Below are 18,050 nucleotides of genomic sequence, written 5' to 3' on the forward strand. Positions count from 1 at the left end.
CCTTAAGGTTTTATTTTGAACATCTGATTATGAAGAACTGAAATCCACCAGAGATACATCTAATATGTATGTATACTTTGATTCCTGAAACAGTGAGACAGAAAAGATAAATCTTAATGGATGAAGCATTATTTGTGCAGCTCAGTAATGTTTTCTGCCAAGTATATGCAGCAAACCAGCACAGGAACCCTTTACTTAGCACTCCAGAGGCAGAAGCAGAAGCATCCAGGCTAGTTGAATCCATTTGGGGCTACATACGAAGACCCTGTCTCAGAACTAAACAAAACATGATACAAAATTATTTCAGTAATATATTTAGATGTATATATATATATATATATATATGACTTTATTACAGATGTATTATATGTATATAACTGAATTAGCTTTATTGTATCTGTTTTTTTGTTTGTACATATATATATGTGAATATATATCTTACCAAACATACATATATATATATATATATATATATATATATATATATATATATATATATAAAAGGTCATACACAAACACACGTACATTGAATTCTGTAACCAATCAAACTTGAAAGTTTAATACAAATAGTTAATTTTCTCAATTCTTAATGCTTACCCATGCTAAATCAGATCTAGTAAGTAATTTAAACAGAACTACAGATGACAGTGATATAGGAATAATAATTAAAAGTATCTCAATCCAAAATATCACAGCCAGATGGTGTTAGTCAGAATGTACCAGACTTTTAAAAGAGTTAATGCCAGTACTCCTCAAATTATTCCACAAAATACAGACAGAATGAACTTTGTCCAGTTCATTTTATGAGGCCAAGGTCACCCTGTCAATCATGTGAAAATCCAATAAAGGAAGATGATTAAGGACAATTCCCTTATGAACACCTATGCAAAAATACTCAATTAAATACTTGCAAACCAAATTCAAAGACACAACTAAAAGATCATCTGCCATGATTTAGTAGGCATCATTTGAAAGATGCAGGATTGGTTCAACAGAAGTAAACTGACAAATGTAAGCCACCGTATAAGCTTACAATTATAACCTGAAAGGTCAAAATGAATATCAAATCAATAAAAAACAAAACAAAAGTGCAGTGACATCTCATAATACAAAAAAGGCCTTTTATGAAATCCAACAATCTTTTGTGATAAAAGTCCTGAGAAGACTAGGAATACAAGTGATATACTGTAGGTAGAGTTTCCTGTCTCACAATCAGACTCAAATAAACATATTTTTTATTATTAAAAAATATTAATTATATTTTTATATAATATAAAGCTTATATTAATAATAAACTTTTGACCAATAGCTCAAGCTTATTACTAACTAACTAGCTCCTACATTTTAAGTTAATTCTAATTCCTTATTTACCCTCTGCCAAGTCCTGGCACCTTTATTTACATTCATCTCTTACTCCCTGGGTGTCTGCTCGTTGACTCCAGACTCTGCCCTTCTTCTTCCCACCATTTTCCTAGTCTGGTTCTCCTCCCTAACGTTATTTTGATCAGCTATATGCCAGTCAGTGTCTTTATTAAATAACCACAGAGACATATTTTTATACAGTGTAAAGGAATGTTCCACAGAACAAGCCCATAGCCAACATCAACTTAAATGGAGAGAAGCCCAAAGTAGTTCCACTAAAACAGGAATAAAACAAGGTTGACCTCTCTCCATACTTATTCATTATAGTCTTGAAGTCTTAAATGGAGCAATAATACAACTGAAGGAGATCAAGGGACCAAAAATAAGAAAGCAAAAAGTCAAAATATCTTTATTTGTAAATGATTTGATAGTATATACAAATGAGCCTAAAATTTGGCCAGCGAACTCCCACAGCTGAGAAACTCCTACAGTTGCTTCACTGAATTAACTGCTTGAGTGAGGAAAGAGATATTTTGATTGAGGGAACCATTATGGGGCTAGTAAGAAATCTGATAATAGAAATTCCCAGGAATCCACAAGGATGACCCCAACTAAGACTCTAAGCAATAGAGAGGGTGCCTGAACTGATCTTGCCCTATAGTCACACTGATGAATATCTTAAAAGTCACCATAGGACCTTCACTCAGCAACTAATGGAAACAAAGGCAGAAACCTGTAGCAGAGCACTGGGTTAAACTCCCAAAGTCCAGTTGAAGAGAAGGAGGACTGGGAAAGAGCAAAAAGGTCAGGACCATGATGAAGACACCACTGAAATAGTTTACCTTAGCTAATGAGAGCTCACCAACTCTAGCCAATCAGCAAAGGAACCAGCAAAGAAACAAACTAGACCTTTTCAATGTGGTTGACAGCTGTATTGCTGGGGCAGACTAGGGGGCCACTAGCAGTGGGGCCAGGATTTATCCCCACAGCTTATACTGGCTCTTTGGTAACCAATTCTCTTTGGATGGATACTTTGCTCAGTGTAGATATAACAGGGAGGTTCTTAGACTTTCTCCAAAGCAATGTACCTTACTCTCTCTGAGGAGTGGATCTGGAGTGGTGTGGAGGGGTAGTTGAAGGGAATGGGACGAGGGGAGACAGTGGAAACTGGAATTGATATGTAAAATAAAAAAGATAATTTTCTTTAAAAAAAATAGTACTTTGATCATAATATTAATGAAACAAGTTCAGTCTCAGCTTCCTCTAAGGTTTAGTCTGTTGATGCAAGAAATTTGAGAGCATCTTTTTTTGTTGTTGTTTTTTTTTAACCTCCCTTTTCTTGTACTGGCTGGATATGACATTTCTTATTTGCCTATGAATATTTCTTCTTTTCTTGAGGGCTTTGAACAACTCACAACTGTGTATTTGCTATAATTCACCAGAAAATCAGTATGTTTCAGAAAGTGGGTACTTAACTAACTAGTGTTCCATCTGCCAAAAATGGAAGCCTTTGTCTTATCTCAAGGCCATATGCTACAGCACCTAGTGAAGGCATGACATTTAGTAAGTGCGTCATGTATTCCTACTGCATTAAATCAAATGACAAACTTTAATATGAAATAAAGTATAAAAGTTTTCTTTTGGCAACACACAATATACAAAATATGCAAGGAAGTTGTCAAATTGAAAACTTGAAATTACATGTCAAGCTTAAGTGACATTAAATATTCAGAAGTTTCACTTCTTAGTGGGCAAGCATTTGTGTTATTGAGTCATGATGTCTTTTGTATAATCTGGTATAAATATTGTTGCTCACAATCTTACAAAAGTATTTGATTGGAATCCATACTTAGACTGAGGCATGACCTATTGATAGAGCACTTGCTTAGCACAGAGGTGCTGGGATTGATTCTCTAGTGCTATAAAAATAAGCAGAACTTATGTCTCAAAAACAAAATTATAGGCAGGAGAAATGGCTCAATGACTAAGATCATTGTCTGATGGGAAGAGCACAGCCCAAGAAATCAACTGAATAGGGTCCATGGGGGCTCACAGCAATCACAGATTCTGCATGTATGTTATGGTTGTTGGCTTGGTGTTTTTGGGGGGACTTCTCATAGTTGGAGTGAGAGTGTCTCTGACTCTTCTGCCTAAGCTTAGGACCCTTCTTTTTCCTATGGGGTTGCCTCACCCAGCCTTGGTGTGAGGGTTTGTGCCTTGTATGTTGGTGTACCATATTTGGTTGATGTCCCTGGGATGTTCTTTCTGGGGGAGAGGAAAAAGGGATCATTGAGAATCTCCCTCCTGAAAAAGTCATGTGAGTTCTGTCTTTATTCCTGCACCTCCATACCAGTCCAGAGAGAGTTTATGTTGAATTCTGGTTCAGAGAAATAATTTATGGTCAAGGCTAGCACAAGACCACAACAGTTGGTAAAAATCTTTATGTCTTTTGGTAAATGAGTAGATGAAGGAAATTTAATTTACACAATATTGAATATTATTAATATGAATATAAATGGTTGAATATTATGTAACCATTTAAAAAGAAATAATTTGCATGTAAATTGATGAACCTAAAAAATCGTTCTGTGTGAGGTAACTCAGACCCAGAAAAGCAAATATACGTATTTGATTATATGTGGATATTGAATATGAGTGATAATCAAGCTCTGCTCTGTAGAACCACAGAGTTTAAGTGTAAAGTAAGTGACTTGGTGGTGGGGGGAGAGATAGAACTCCGTAAGAAATAGAAATAGAATGGTTATGGATGGATGGGGGAAATGAAACTGGAGGATCACATGGTAAGAGAGAGGAAAGTGAAGGATGAAATAAGAAATAAATATGGGAAAGACAGCCAAAATTAAGGGCCCTTTGATGGGACATGTGAAAAGTAAGGTAGTTGAAGTTTTCTAAAATTTATACATATATGGTAGTAATCTAAATGAAAGGCAAATGATGGGGAGTCAGGTCACCAAAGACTATTTCTTGTCACCAAAGCTTCTAGTGTCAGGATTGTGTTACATACATTAGAGTTTTTGACCAAAGAGAACTGATAGGGACATACACACTACCATGTCCATTCCCAAGCTATAGGTTGTTCTTCACAGACTGACAACAAGGCTGCAGTGCTGAAGACAGAAACTATACATGTAATTGAACATGGAGAATCTGCGCTGGTCCCTACTTAGAGACTTTGCCTCCACGTGTTAGTCTTTTAGGTACAGGAAGGAACTCTAAAAGCTACCAAAATAAAAGCTTAAATAGAAATCCAACCACAAACACTTAGATCTAATGGTTTGCTATTCAGCCAAGTTATCAAGGTATGGTAGTGTAATATTAAGTCTATGGAAAGAAACACTTAATATCTCTTATGACTTAAGGACACTGTACAAAGGAAAATCATACCTGGCATTTCTTGGGTAACCAAGAACATGAAGCTAGACATCCTGGGTGTCCAAGGGTAAAACCAAATTTTACTGGAATGAAATAGAAAACTGTAAATTCTCCTATACTCATAGTTCAGATCGATTAGAGCATTGCTCACCCACCTTCCTAGAGGCTTCTTCCAGCAGTGGTTGCAAACTAGGACAGAGATTCACAGATAGACCTTATTCAGAGAGTGAGATCTTGTGGCACTCAATCCCAAACAGGAAGTCTCCATCAGATCTCTCTTCTCAGGGCTCGGGGAATTCTGCAGAAACAAGAGTGGAAAAGGGGAAGAGCCAGAGGGTAGGAGGACACCAAGAGTGAGTCGGGATGATTGGTGTCCAGAGGGACTCATAGATAATGAGGCACCATGCAGAGTGCATGATGGTTCTGCACCAGATGGGGTCCTAAAGCTGAAAGGACAAGTGGGCACAAGCCCATCTCTAAGCCAGAAGCAATCTCTAAATGAGATCCACTAGGAAATGAAAATTTGGTTATCTCCTAGGGTAGTCTCATTGCAGAAACAAACTGCACTTAAGGGTAGGCTGTATGCCCAGCCGTGGTTAGCAATCAGAAAATCAACTCAATGGCATCTTTGGAGGTTCCTTTTCTCATAATGTTGTGAGGGAGCCTTTATTTTCTTTCTTTTTTTTAAAGATAATTATCTTATTTTTATCTATTATTTATATTTTATTATATTTACTTCTACTTTTATTTTATTTATAATTTTTTCCATACTTTACCCACAGGGCTTCTGCATATATATCATGACTTGGTTGTTTCTGTAGGAGTCCTGCGTGTACAAACAAGTGCTCCTTTATCTCTGTTTATTTTGTCCTAAATTGGTGTGTCAGTTTTTCTTTTTGTCTTATTAAATTATTTAAAAACAACAACAAAATTAACAAAATAAAACACAATAGACCAGTTATATTGACCTGATTAGTGCTTCTCAGAATATAGAAGTGAATCCAGGCTCCTGGCCTCTTCACACACTCAGAGTTAATTGTGTTCATTAATACAAAAACACAGTGGGTGCTTGTGTTCTTCACCTGTCTGTGATTAGCACTCTATACCTTTAAACTTCACGTTATAAAGCCTGAAATTATTTCCACTTAACCAGCAAAAGCCACTTAAGTCTCTCCCTGACCTCTTGAAATATTTTGGGAGGAGAGTATTTTCAGGTTGCTCCAGTAAACAGAATCAACAGAACCTTGCTGACAGCCCCTGAACACAGCTGGGTGAGTATGAAGGCCATTACTTGAACCAAATCCGATATAGTCACATTATAGTTAACACATGCATTTAAATGTATGACAGAAACTGGAATTGTCAGTCAACTGAAAACTCACCCCACAGAGAACATAAGCTAACTAAAGTGTTTTACCTTCTAAGCTTTGTTGTAAATTAGTATGCAGCAGGAGACAAGTGAAATTTAACCTGCCTTTCAGGATTTTACTGATATAATTATTGTCTTTTTTCCATTTTAATTATTACTCTCAGAGTGGAAGTTGTATAGGTGTATCTCTTGTGTATCTTTCGATAAATCATTTATGTTTTTAATAATTTGTCTTTACCTAGTACACACACACTCACACACATATCTTTATTAAATAAGACATATAGTTTTAAATAATGCCCTTTAATAGATTTATTTATATCTTGAGGTAATTTGAGAAAGATCTTCATATCCCTTTGAATATTTTTATTAGAATACAAGGCATACACGGTACTCCTAGTAAGAGCTATTGGTAGTTATAAATTCAAATATCCACAATGTATCTTTAATGAGTTTTGAGAGTTACAGTTATTTAGGAATATGATGATAGTTATTTAGTATGCAATTGGAAAATACATCAGAGTAGTAGAGTAGAAATAGTAAGTTATTTTCTAAGGTCCATGACCTTTCTAGCCATAGGTAGTTTGGTAGGCTTATAATACAAGGCATCCATTTCCTTCTACTGAGTCAGGTCTCAAATTCAATAACATGACTATTGTACATACCCATGTTTTAAGTTCCACTACTGCATCTCTCAGAATATTCTTATAATCCACTTACTTGTGGTTCCCACAAGAATATTAAATTATTATGTTTATTTATTTTTATGACTTTTTGGCTTGTCATAAAAACTCATTAGAGGAGGTTGAGCATGACCTTAATTGCCTTTTGGCCATTCAAAGTTCATCTGTTGTGAATTCTCTGTTCAGATCAGTACCCCATTTTTTAATTGGGTTAATTAGGGTTTTAGTGTCTAGTTTCTTGAGTTCTTTGTATATTTTGGAGATCAGACCTTTGTCTGATGAGGGGTTTGTGAAGATTTTCTCCCAGTCGGAAGGTAGCCTTTTTGTCTTACTGACAGTGTCCTTTGCTTTACAGAAGCTTCTCAGTTTCAGTAGGTCCCATTTATTCATTGTTTCTCTTATTGTCTGCACTCCTGGGGTTCTGCTTAGGAACTGGTCTCCTGTGCCTATATCTTGTAGACTACTTCCCACTTTCTCTTCTATCAGGTTCAAAGTGGTCGGATTAATGTTGATGTCTTTAATCCATTTGGACTTGAGTTTTGTGCATGGTGATAGATATGGATCTATTTTCATTTTTCTACAGATTGACATCCAGTTATGCCAGCACCATTTGTTAAAGATGCTATCCTTCTTCCATTGTATACCTTTAGCTCCCTTGTCAAAAATCAGGTGTTCATAAGTTTGTGAGTTAATACCCAGGTCTTCTATTCGATTCCATAGGTCGACTTCTCTGTTGTTATGCCAATACCAAGCTGTTTTCAACACTGTTGCTCTGTAATAAAGTTTGAAGTCAGGGATGGTAATGCCTCCAGAAGTTCCTTTATTGTATAAGATTGTTTTGGCTATCCTGGGTTTTTTTATTTTTCCATATAAACTTGATTATTGTTCTCTCAAGGTCTGTGAAGAAGTTTGGTGGGATTTTGATGGGAATTGCATTGAATCTATAGATTGCTTTTGGTAGAATTGCCATTTTTACTATGTTGATTCTCCCAATCCAAGACCAGGGGAGGTCTTTCCATTTTCTGGTATCCTCCTCGATTTCTTTCTTCAAGGACTTAAAGTTCTTATCAAATAGGTCTTTCACTTCCTTGGTTAGAGTTACCCCAAGATATTTTATGCTATTTGTGGCTATCATGAAAGGATATCATCTTACACCTGTCAGAATAGCCAAACTAAAAAACACCAATGATAGCCTATGCTGGAGAGGATGTGGAATGAGGGGAACATTCATCCATTGTTGGTGGGAATGCAAACTTGTGCAGCCACTGTGGAAATCAGTGTGGCGGTTTCTCAGGAACCTGGGAGTCAACCTCCCTCAGGACCCAGCAATTCCACTCTTGGGAATATACCCTAGAGATTCCCTAACATACTACAAAAGCATTTGTTCAACTATGTTCCTAGCAGCACTATTTGTAATAGCCAGAACATGGAAACAACCAAGGTGCCCTTCAATAGAAGAATGGTTAAAGAAGGTGTGGAACATATATACACTAGAGTTTTACTTAGCGGTGAAAAACAATGACATCTTGAATTTTGCATGCAAATGGATGGACATAAAAAACGCTTTACTGAGTGAGGTAAGCCAGACCCAAAAAGAGGAACACTGTATTTATTCACTCATAAGTGGATTCTAACCATAATTAAAGGTCTTTGAGCCTATTATTCGTGATCCTAGAGAAGCTAAATATGAAGATGAACCTGATGAAGATTATTTAGCTATCCGCCAGGAGATCTTTCATCTGGTAATGGATGAAGATAGAGACAGAGACCCACATTGGAGCACCGGACTGAGCCCCCCAAGGTCCAAATGAGGAGCAGAAGGAGGAAGAAAATGAAAAAGTAAATCCGGACTGCGAGGGATGCGATCACCCACTGATACAAGGGGACTGATCTAATGAGAGTTCACCAAGGCCAGTTGGACTGGGACTGAATGAGCACGTGATCCGACCAGATTCTCTGAATGTGGCTGGCCTGGAGTCTTTCTGAAAAGCCATTGGCAATGACACTGGGACTTGTTTCCTCTACATATACTGGATTTTGGGGATCCAGTCTGTTTGGATACTCACCTTCCTGGACCTGGAGGGAGGGGGGAGGAACTTGAACTTCCCACAGGGCAGGAAACCCTGACTGCCCTTAGGGACTAAGAGGGAGGAGGAGAGAGAGTGGGGGGAGTGGGAGGGTGTTGGGAGGAGGGGCGGAAATGGAAACTTTTATAATTTAATAAAATTACTTTCTAAAAAAAAAGAAAAAAAAACCCAAAAACTCATTAGAGTTTTTCCACATTGGAACTTGCTATTTGGAAGTGTAAGAATCTGTGTTTCAGGGCCCTAAAACTCAAACTGGGTTTCGAGTAAGCTGATTCTTAAAGAAGTAAGAACTTTGTTTCAATAGTTCAGAAGTCAGAGATCAGATGTCACTAACACTTTCATTAAAAAAAGTATCCATATTGAAGAAGGACTAATGGCTCTGAATTTAAAAGTACTGAGTTGTCTTGCAGAAGACCAGGGTTTGATACCCAGCACCAATGATTGGTCTAGCCTAAACCCCATGCCAGGGTAGGAAGTCAACCCCTGATCCTGACTGGAGCACCAGGATCTGCCCACTAGATGATCTGGAGACATAGGATAGAACCAACACCCTCGAGGAAAAAAAATAAATCACTGTAATAATGTCCAACAGTATTCTGCTATGCTCATAGTTTGGTGCCTAATACAGGTTTATCATAGACACTTAGTCCAGCAACTAATAGAAACAGACGCAGACTCACAGTCAAACATTAGTTGGAGCTCGGGAAATCCTGCATAAGGGGAGGAGAAAGGATTGTAGGAGACAGAGCTGTAAAGGACACTCACAGGAGAACCCACAGAGTCATCTAACCTGGGCTCATAGGAGCTCACAAAGGCTGAACTGACAACCAGGGAGCCGGCATGGACTGGCAGAGGCCATCGACGTATATGCTACAATTGTGAAGCTTAGTCTTTTTGTGGGACTCTAAATAGTGGAAATGGAGTCAGACTCTTTTACTTACTTTTGTAGCTCTCCTCCTGTAGAGTCACCTTTTCCAGCCTTAATATATGGGGAAGTGTTTAGTCGTAATACAACTTGATATGCCATGTTTTGTTGATATTCCTGGGAGACCTGCCCTTTCCTAAATGGAAATAAAGAATAAGTGTATTTGGGGATAGTAAAAGAGGGGAACGGGGAGGCAAGACTGGGAAGAGAGGAGGGACAGAAACTGCAGTCAGAAAGTGAAATAAATAATTATATAAATGTATTTAAAACAAAACAAAATAAACAAAAACCTGAACCATCTGTAAATCTAGTTACAAGGAATTGGATGCTCTCCTCTTCTCCTCTGCCCTGTGTTTATGTAAATCACATACACTAGCATATTTCCAGGCAAAATTTCTATACACATAAACATTAAAATAATCAAAACAAAGTAAGGAAACATAAAACCAACATCATCAATTTTACAATGTTTCATATGTACTGAAAAAAATTAATGTGGTTTCTAATAAACTACAAAAAACTACTTTTAAATTAGTAAAATTATTAATGTTTTAAAAATCTCTTCATATTCTAAATAAACAATATTCATGTAGTAAAAAACTTTTGAATGATATCGGTACATAAGAAGCAAAATCGAGTAACTGAAAATTCAAGAAAAGAACATAAAATTTAAGAAAACTAATAAATAAATGAGAACTACATTTCCAGAGAACATATATGGAATTAAAAACAATTATTTAATATAACGCTTGTAAAACAAATTATAATGTTTTCTTATAACCGTTTCATTAATAGTAACAGAATCTGTGTGGAAATTTCCACATTACTTCCTGAGGTTTCCTGAGAGACGAGAGCTAATTCCATTCACTTGAACGACTGCTAATGAATCTCCGTTTCTCCCAATGATTAGAATACTTTTATGCAGCTTATTTAAGAAGAATCATAAGAGTTCTCAATGGGATTAGAAATAATTAAAATGACTAAACTATTTCTACATTATATTATGATGAGTTGTTAGAAGTATCTAGAGTTTGGGGAATTTATATGAAAGCTTTGATTAGTTTTCATCAAAAAACGAGTAGTAAAGAACCTCATACAAAGATTCATTTTGCTGTTGAAATAGTTTATGGTGTACAATATATCACATAATGTATTATCACCCTTTGAAATGGAGATAGGAGATTAAAAATGTGCATATACTTTTGTGGAATTGTTTCCTTATATAATAAGTGTATGAAGGATTAATGTGAATAATGAAGTATTAGTATCATTTTGATTTTGAGCCAAAATAACAGAAATGGTACTGAGTACAATGTATAAGATAATAACAATAATAAGTGTGTCACACTACAGCTTCCATGATGAGATATTTAATTTTTTCCCTTTCTTTATTATTTTTTCAATTAAATGTTGTTGTATTGCGATGTTTTATCTTCAAATGAACTTAAGCTTTAAGAAGACAGGCCACGGCACTACACAGTTTCTATATCATTAACTCAAATCCTAGTTTAATACAAAAAATGTTGAAATTAACATTGATATGATATTTACTAAAATGATAGGTCACATTCAATATTTTCCCGTTTCTCATGAATACTTTTGCTTCCACGATCTTATCCAGAATTCTTCTTTAACGTGTCATGTCCTCTTAATTCTCTAATCTATTGGGAATAACTGAGCTTTGTACTAATCTTTAATGATAAGAACTGTTATTATCCATTTAGTAGCAAATATTTACACCAAACTTTAAAAGAACTATAAATATATTCATTACAGTTTAAATATATAACAAAATATTTATAAGATATCTTTGACTAATCAATCTGACATATATTTCTTCAAATATTAGGGCTTTTTCTCATTTGAAACTTCTCTTTTTTAAATTGAAAATAGATTCTACTCTCATACAATACATACTGACCTAAGTTTCTCCTTTCCCTACTCCTCCCAGCTCCCCCTCACTTGACTGCTCCCTCAGATCCTCTCCCCCTTCATTTCCCTTAAGAAAATGGAAGGTCTCTATGAGACAACAACTAAGCATAAAGAAAAAGTACAGTAAGACAGGAAAAGCCTTTCTATAATGGCTGGACAAGGCAACCCAAGAACTAAAAGAGTTGCTGAGCTCCAAGGTGAAGAACCCAATGGAGACTTCCAATTTAGATCTCTTCCTGCAGAGCTTTAGGCAGATGGAAGCAGATAGAGCAGGCCAGAGTGGGCGCAGAGACTCATTTAAGACTGTCAAGGACTAAAACGTAGTGAATATAATCTTGCAGTGGAGATTATTAGTCATCCTAAGAGTTTGATAAATCCATCTATCTATAATAAAGTATGGCATTTATCATTTCTGTTGTAATTTTTTAAATTGATGCTTTGTTTAATAAGATCAATTAACACATTACAGAGTCAGCAGGTTTTGTTAAGTAAATGGTACTGATGGAGATTTATTTACTCATCATTCTCAAGATAGGAGAGCATACACAGGAACAGATGATAGCATACAATATGTTTTCAATGGTTGCTAAGAATTCCTATTATGTTACTGGGCAGGAACAAGTTCTTTCACCTATAATTCAACTAATTGAGGAACTGTCTACCGTTCTACACCCCAACTTTGTGAGTTAAAACAGATTCTTGATTCCACTATCTCTGGGAATTTTTGAGTTGATCTCCAGTATCGGTGAAAACCTGAAAACACAAAGTAAGCAAATAGAACAATGGTTATTATTTTTCTCTCTAAAGTATCTTTCAAAAATATCATACCTGAGAAGTTCAGAGGTAAGATTTAGAACTTATAATTAGAAGTAGAATATTTTAGCATTCAAAATGAAGCATCCACTACTTATTTTCTCTACAATTTGAAAATGTTTTTACATTCATAAAGTAAACAAAATTTGAGAAGATTCGTGGAAGGCTTTATTCATTCCCTAACCAGGCACAGTAAGAACTGTAAATAAATATGTGCACAATTTATATGTTTTTGCCTATAATTTTAGCATTGCTGTCAAAATTACAGACAATAAGCATATTGCTGCAAGCAAACTTCTTTAAAAGTCTCTCTAAAGTGTAATTTGAAGTTAGTTTCTACTCATTCACATTGAAGCTGTTTTTTCACTGTATAGGATAAATCACTAGGTCTCCTGTATGTCACATAACTTTTATACCAGTAAGCTACACCCCCAGACTTATTTACTTCATTTTTAAGTTATTGCTTTGTCTAATATTATCAATTAGTTCAATTCTGAATCAACAAGTTTTTTATGTAAATGATACTGAGGGATATTTGCTAATCACCTTCAGGACGGATTACGCACAGAAACGCATGGTATTTTACAGCGTGTTCTCTAATGTATGTATATGGACTATTTTTTAATCCAGCAGTCCTGCTGGACCAGTTTCTCTACACCCACTTATGAAATAACTAATATGAGGTTTATTATCAGTTGCAATTGTTCAGCTAATAGCTTAGTTAGCTTACTGGTTAGCTCTCACTCTTATAAATTAACATATTTCTACTGATCTGTGTATTATCACATGACCAGGGCATAACCTCTCTTCTGGCATCTTTTGCCTTAGGCTGCTGTTGGCATCTCTCTTCTTGGGCAGTTAATGGCATCTCCCTGATTCCACTTCTCTTTCTACCTTTCTTTGTTTTGATTTCCTGCCTAAGTGTATTTTGCCTCACCATTGGCTGAGACAGTTTTATTCATCAACCAGTAAGAGAAGCATATATCCAAAGCATACTGAAGGACATTCTTCATAAAGTATAACTTGGGAGTCCTATTAGTATTTGTGTAAATCAATCAATTTAGGAACCTTCTACCACTTTATACCCCTACTCTGTGATTCCTATTTAGATTTATTTTTCATTTGAATATGTGTCACTCTTTGTGAACGATATTGGCATCTTTTGATTCTAGTGCTCATAGACAAATCCACCATTCTCCAGAGTCTGGCAAGTCTGATCTACTGTGCATTTCAAGTGTACTATTTAAGTTTAAACAGAATTAAAACTACCTTTGTTCACTTGTACTTCAACGTATAATGACATTTTCATATAGAAAAGCATAAGAAATAAACTTACATTAATAAGTTTGTTTTCCTTAAGAATGATTCACAACAGATCGTGAACATTAATTTGCATAATAGTTTTTTTAATATTTTCTTGAATAGTAAAATAATGCTTCTTTCAAACAAATCTGTAGTTAAAATACACAAAACTAAAACATGAACTATTTCAGAATGTGGCATTCATGTTTGTACTTCAGATTTGACTGAATGTAAACATAACTGCTGTCAATGTTGCTGATATATTCTGGAGATATTCTCTACAGTTATTTATACCTTGTCCATCATAACCTTTGCTATGGGTGTTATCCAAGTTGGACTCTTCTATTGTCATGTGATTTATCCAAGTTGGAGTGCTCCTTGTTGAATTGTGGAGAGTGGATTGACTTCAAATGATTGACTGCAATGCTTCTGTCCTACCTTCATACATATTCTCTGCTGACCATGGCCTGCACCCCTGCATTGTTTATAACTTATCCTTCTCTTGATTTTTGTTCCATCTCTATCAGTTAGGACTCTCCAGAAGAACAGAATCATGAGCCTATGTAAAATTAAAAATTCTCTCATACAGTTATGAAAATTAGAGACCTCTTATTTACAGTAGAAAATGTAGTCACTGAGGACAGTCAATGAGATAAATTCTACATCATTTTCCAAGAATGGCAAGACACATAGTCTACTAGAAAGATATGAAGGAAAAATGATTAGAAAAAAAGGGAATAAAAAGGGTAGGAAAGAGTTGGGGAAGGCAAAGAGGAGAGGTAAGGGGGGAGATTTTTTCTTATTTCCCAGATTCTTATTTTCTCCTCACCCTTAGCAGAGCCAATCAGGGTGACTTGCACTGTAATAGCCTCTTGTAATCAGTATGATTATACATTTTAAACGCAGATAAACATTCTGGCAGAAGCACTAGAAATAATACTTCCCCAGATATCAAGCCACTCAAGAGGAAAACAAGGTGACATATAAAATGAACCATCACAATGTATTTTTTCCTGCCTAATTTTTACACATGGAAGCAGAACTGGACTAGAAAAACAGTTGTTGGGAGAATGGAATGTGGAATACCACTATTCTATTTTGTTGTAACATTATGCTAATGAAGTAATTCTTCAAGAAAACTGAAGAAACAACTTAAAATTATTAGTCTTAAAGCTTTCAACTTAATTTTCCACAGAGTCAGAGACTCCAGAACTCTACGTCTTTAGGGAATGCTTTTGTTTGATCAGGGGAAGTTCCCTGTAAATCTTAAAATAAAGGTTCCATTTGATCTACTGTGGAAGCAGTAGCTTTATTAGGAATCTGGAGTCCTAAAGAAAGAGTTCTTATTTGTTGGCTAGAAAAATAAGCACATAACGAAACACCCCAAATATGTAGAACATGAGCTGGGTTCCCATGGTGACCAGGTGAGTTTTGGTACCACTCAGGTGCTATTTTTAATTTCAAATCTTGTTAGAAAGGGGATTGTTTTAAGAAGGTCTGTATAGGAATCAAAATATACTAATACAGCTATGCCAGAAGATAATGGAATCACATTGCTATATAGGAGTTCCACTACAATAAATACCCACTCACCTGGCTGTTCCTTCCTATATGAAGGTAAACATATAGAGTTGTAAAGGTACTACATATAGCCCTACCTTGGAGGAAAATTAATGAATATTCTCAAGAAAGTATCTGCAAACATATTAATTATTACCAGTAGGTAATAATTCAGTGCCACAACTAGAATGCGTTTATGCATATTCAATACCTAATTGCTACCAAGAAAACAGAATATGAAAAAGACTTTTATTCAGGTTTTCAGCTGTGACAGCATCTGGCTTTGGACTTTGCTGACCCTTCTTACTCATCATTTTCATAACAACCTTAAGTTAAATCTGGCAGTTCTCTATAAGCAAAATCTAGACAATTAAAATGAATCCATCATTGTACTGCTGTTAGCAATTGCCCTGATCTACTCAAAGCTATCTTGTACCTAAGAGACGCCAAACAGTTAGACATTATTGCTGGTTTGTTTTGAATAACTGTCAATCTTTCCTACACCCGCACATGTTTGACCCTGTATACTTAGAATTTGAAACTTTTCTTTTATGGGGTTAGCACATGATTTGGGCAGGAACACACACACCAAGTGTCACTTTTCACTTATTCTATAAATGGGTACCACTATAATTGCTGAATGAACCGTACAAATGTAGCCTGATTTTTGGGTTGGAAACAACTGTCTACCCATCCCCCCAAAAAGTAAATATCTGTAACATCTGTTCTGGATATTGCTAGGACATTATTTCTGGTATGTTTCTTACCTGTGAACATCTTCCTCTAGGTGTGTTTTGACAACCCTTTGTCACCTTAACGGACTACATCATCAGTTATACTTGTATAGTCTATATTTTTCAAAAGTAGTGTCTCACTCCAGAGCAAAATCTAGATTTGTTTACTTACCAGGGAGATATTCAATCAGGTTCCCTTGTAAGCATTTTAAAGGATTAGAGTAGTTTTAGCTCAGGTATCTCACTGTGCTGAAGACTCTTAACATCCATCTGTTTTATTCTCAACCACCCAATCGGGTTTGGACAATAGAAACAAGGCAAATATAGGTGCAAACGACCTAATAGTTTAGCCATGTCCTTCTGCTCTGACTTAAGAATCACATGACACTTACTTTTAAGGTCCAAATGGTCTGTAGGTCCTTTAATAAAATGAAACAATATGACTCTAGAAAGTGGCAGGCATGAGATAACTTTTAAAGAAAAAATGTCCCCCTGGGATAAGATGACCACAAGAATCAGGAAATGCTGAAGAATGAACTCAGAAAATAAAGCAAAGTGTTCAAAAGTTCTGTTGCTACAACCTTTGCTTTTAGTCTTATCTGTAATTAGGTGTGAAAATATTTTTTTCCATTCCTGAGGTGCGCCAGAACTGTGTCTCTGTCTACCAATGTCCTCCTTTTAAGGTCACTGTGTTGCCTACTGTTGTGCTGGCCCCAGGAGCTAACTCATATGAATCTGTAACAGTCTTAATCATTTGCTTATAACCAGAGAAGAGTTTTGTTACTTTTAATTTATGAACATCAACAAAACCTTGTAAGATATATGAATATCTTACATATTCATATGTAAGATATATTTATTTTTAAATATATTTTTAAAGGATTTTTAAAAGGTATATATTTTGATGCAAAGGCATTCTATGACATGAACATTAAATTTTCAAAGTTAGTGATATGTGAAATTTCAGATGAAGATTAGAAATGTGTTCATTTTTCACACATTCAGTTCAAAAATTTAAAATTCTTTGTTAAATCTTTTTCTAGAAGTTTTAGCAAAATATAATAGATTGGACTAAAAACAACACACTGTATTGAAAAAATGTTCAGACAAAAAATAAGTAACTAAAAACTAAAGTACTGTATTGTTCATTTTAACCATCTACCTTTGAATCCAGGTTAATAACGACTGTATGAGATCAATGAGTATACTTATAGTAGTTAGGATAAGATATATAAGGAATATTTCATGATTGAACCCAGATTTGAAAATATTAGGTATCTTAGGTAAGCAATAGGTAGCTATGTACAAAATATAAATGCTGTAAATAAATGTACCCAGCAAAAAGTATATCATAAACTTTGGTATATATACACAATTTTATTGCAGATAGATTTCAAATACATAAGACTTTCATCTACAAAATTACAAGAGTCTTAAAGAAGAGTAAATAAAACAGAAAGGAAACATATGATAATATAAAATAATTAAATGTGTAAAAGCTTCACTTACTTCCTAGAATGTGGCATCAGATCAATCAATATGCAGATGGGTGTGTCTTACTAGGAGAGACAACTAAGGTAAAATAAAAGATCACGGGGCAATAACAAAAACAGACATAATGTGCTGACCTTCACAGTCTAATTCATAATTCACTTGATTGTTTCCATATCTCATGTAATCCTCATGCACTCCTGCTCCCGAGTTCCTTAATTTCTATTGCTTAGCAGATGAGGGAACACACATATGAAACTGAACAAAACCCACATACAAAGATTTCAATTGATTCTGTTTGTGTATTTGAAACATGGTCTTGTTTCAAACTATGGCTATGATCAAACTCTAGCTCTTCTGAATTAATTCTTTAAGCTGGTTTGTTTGGATGCTCACCTT

The sequence above is a fragment of the Myodes glareolus genome, chromosome 18 (genome assembly GCF_982192425.1).
Source record: "Myodes glareolus chromosome 18, mMyoGla1.1, whole genome shotgun sequence".
Taxonomy (NCBI): Eukaryota; Metazoa; Chordata; class Mammalia; order Rodentia; family Cricetidae; genus Myodes; species Myodes glareolus.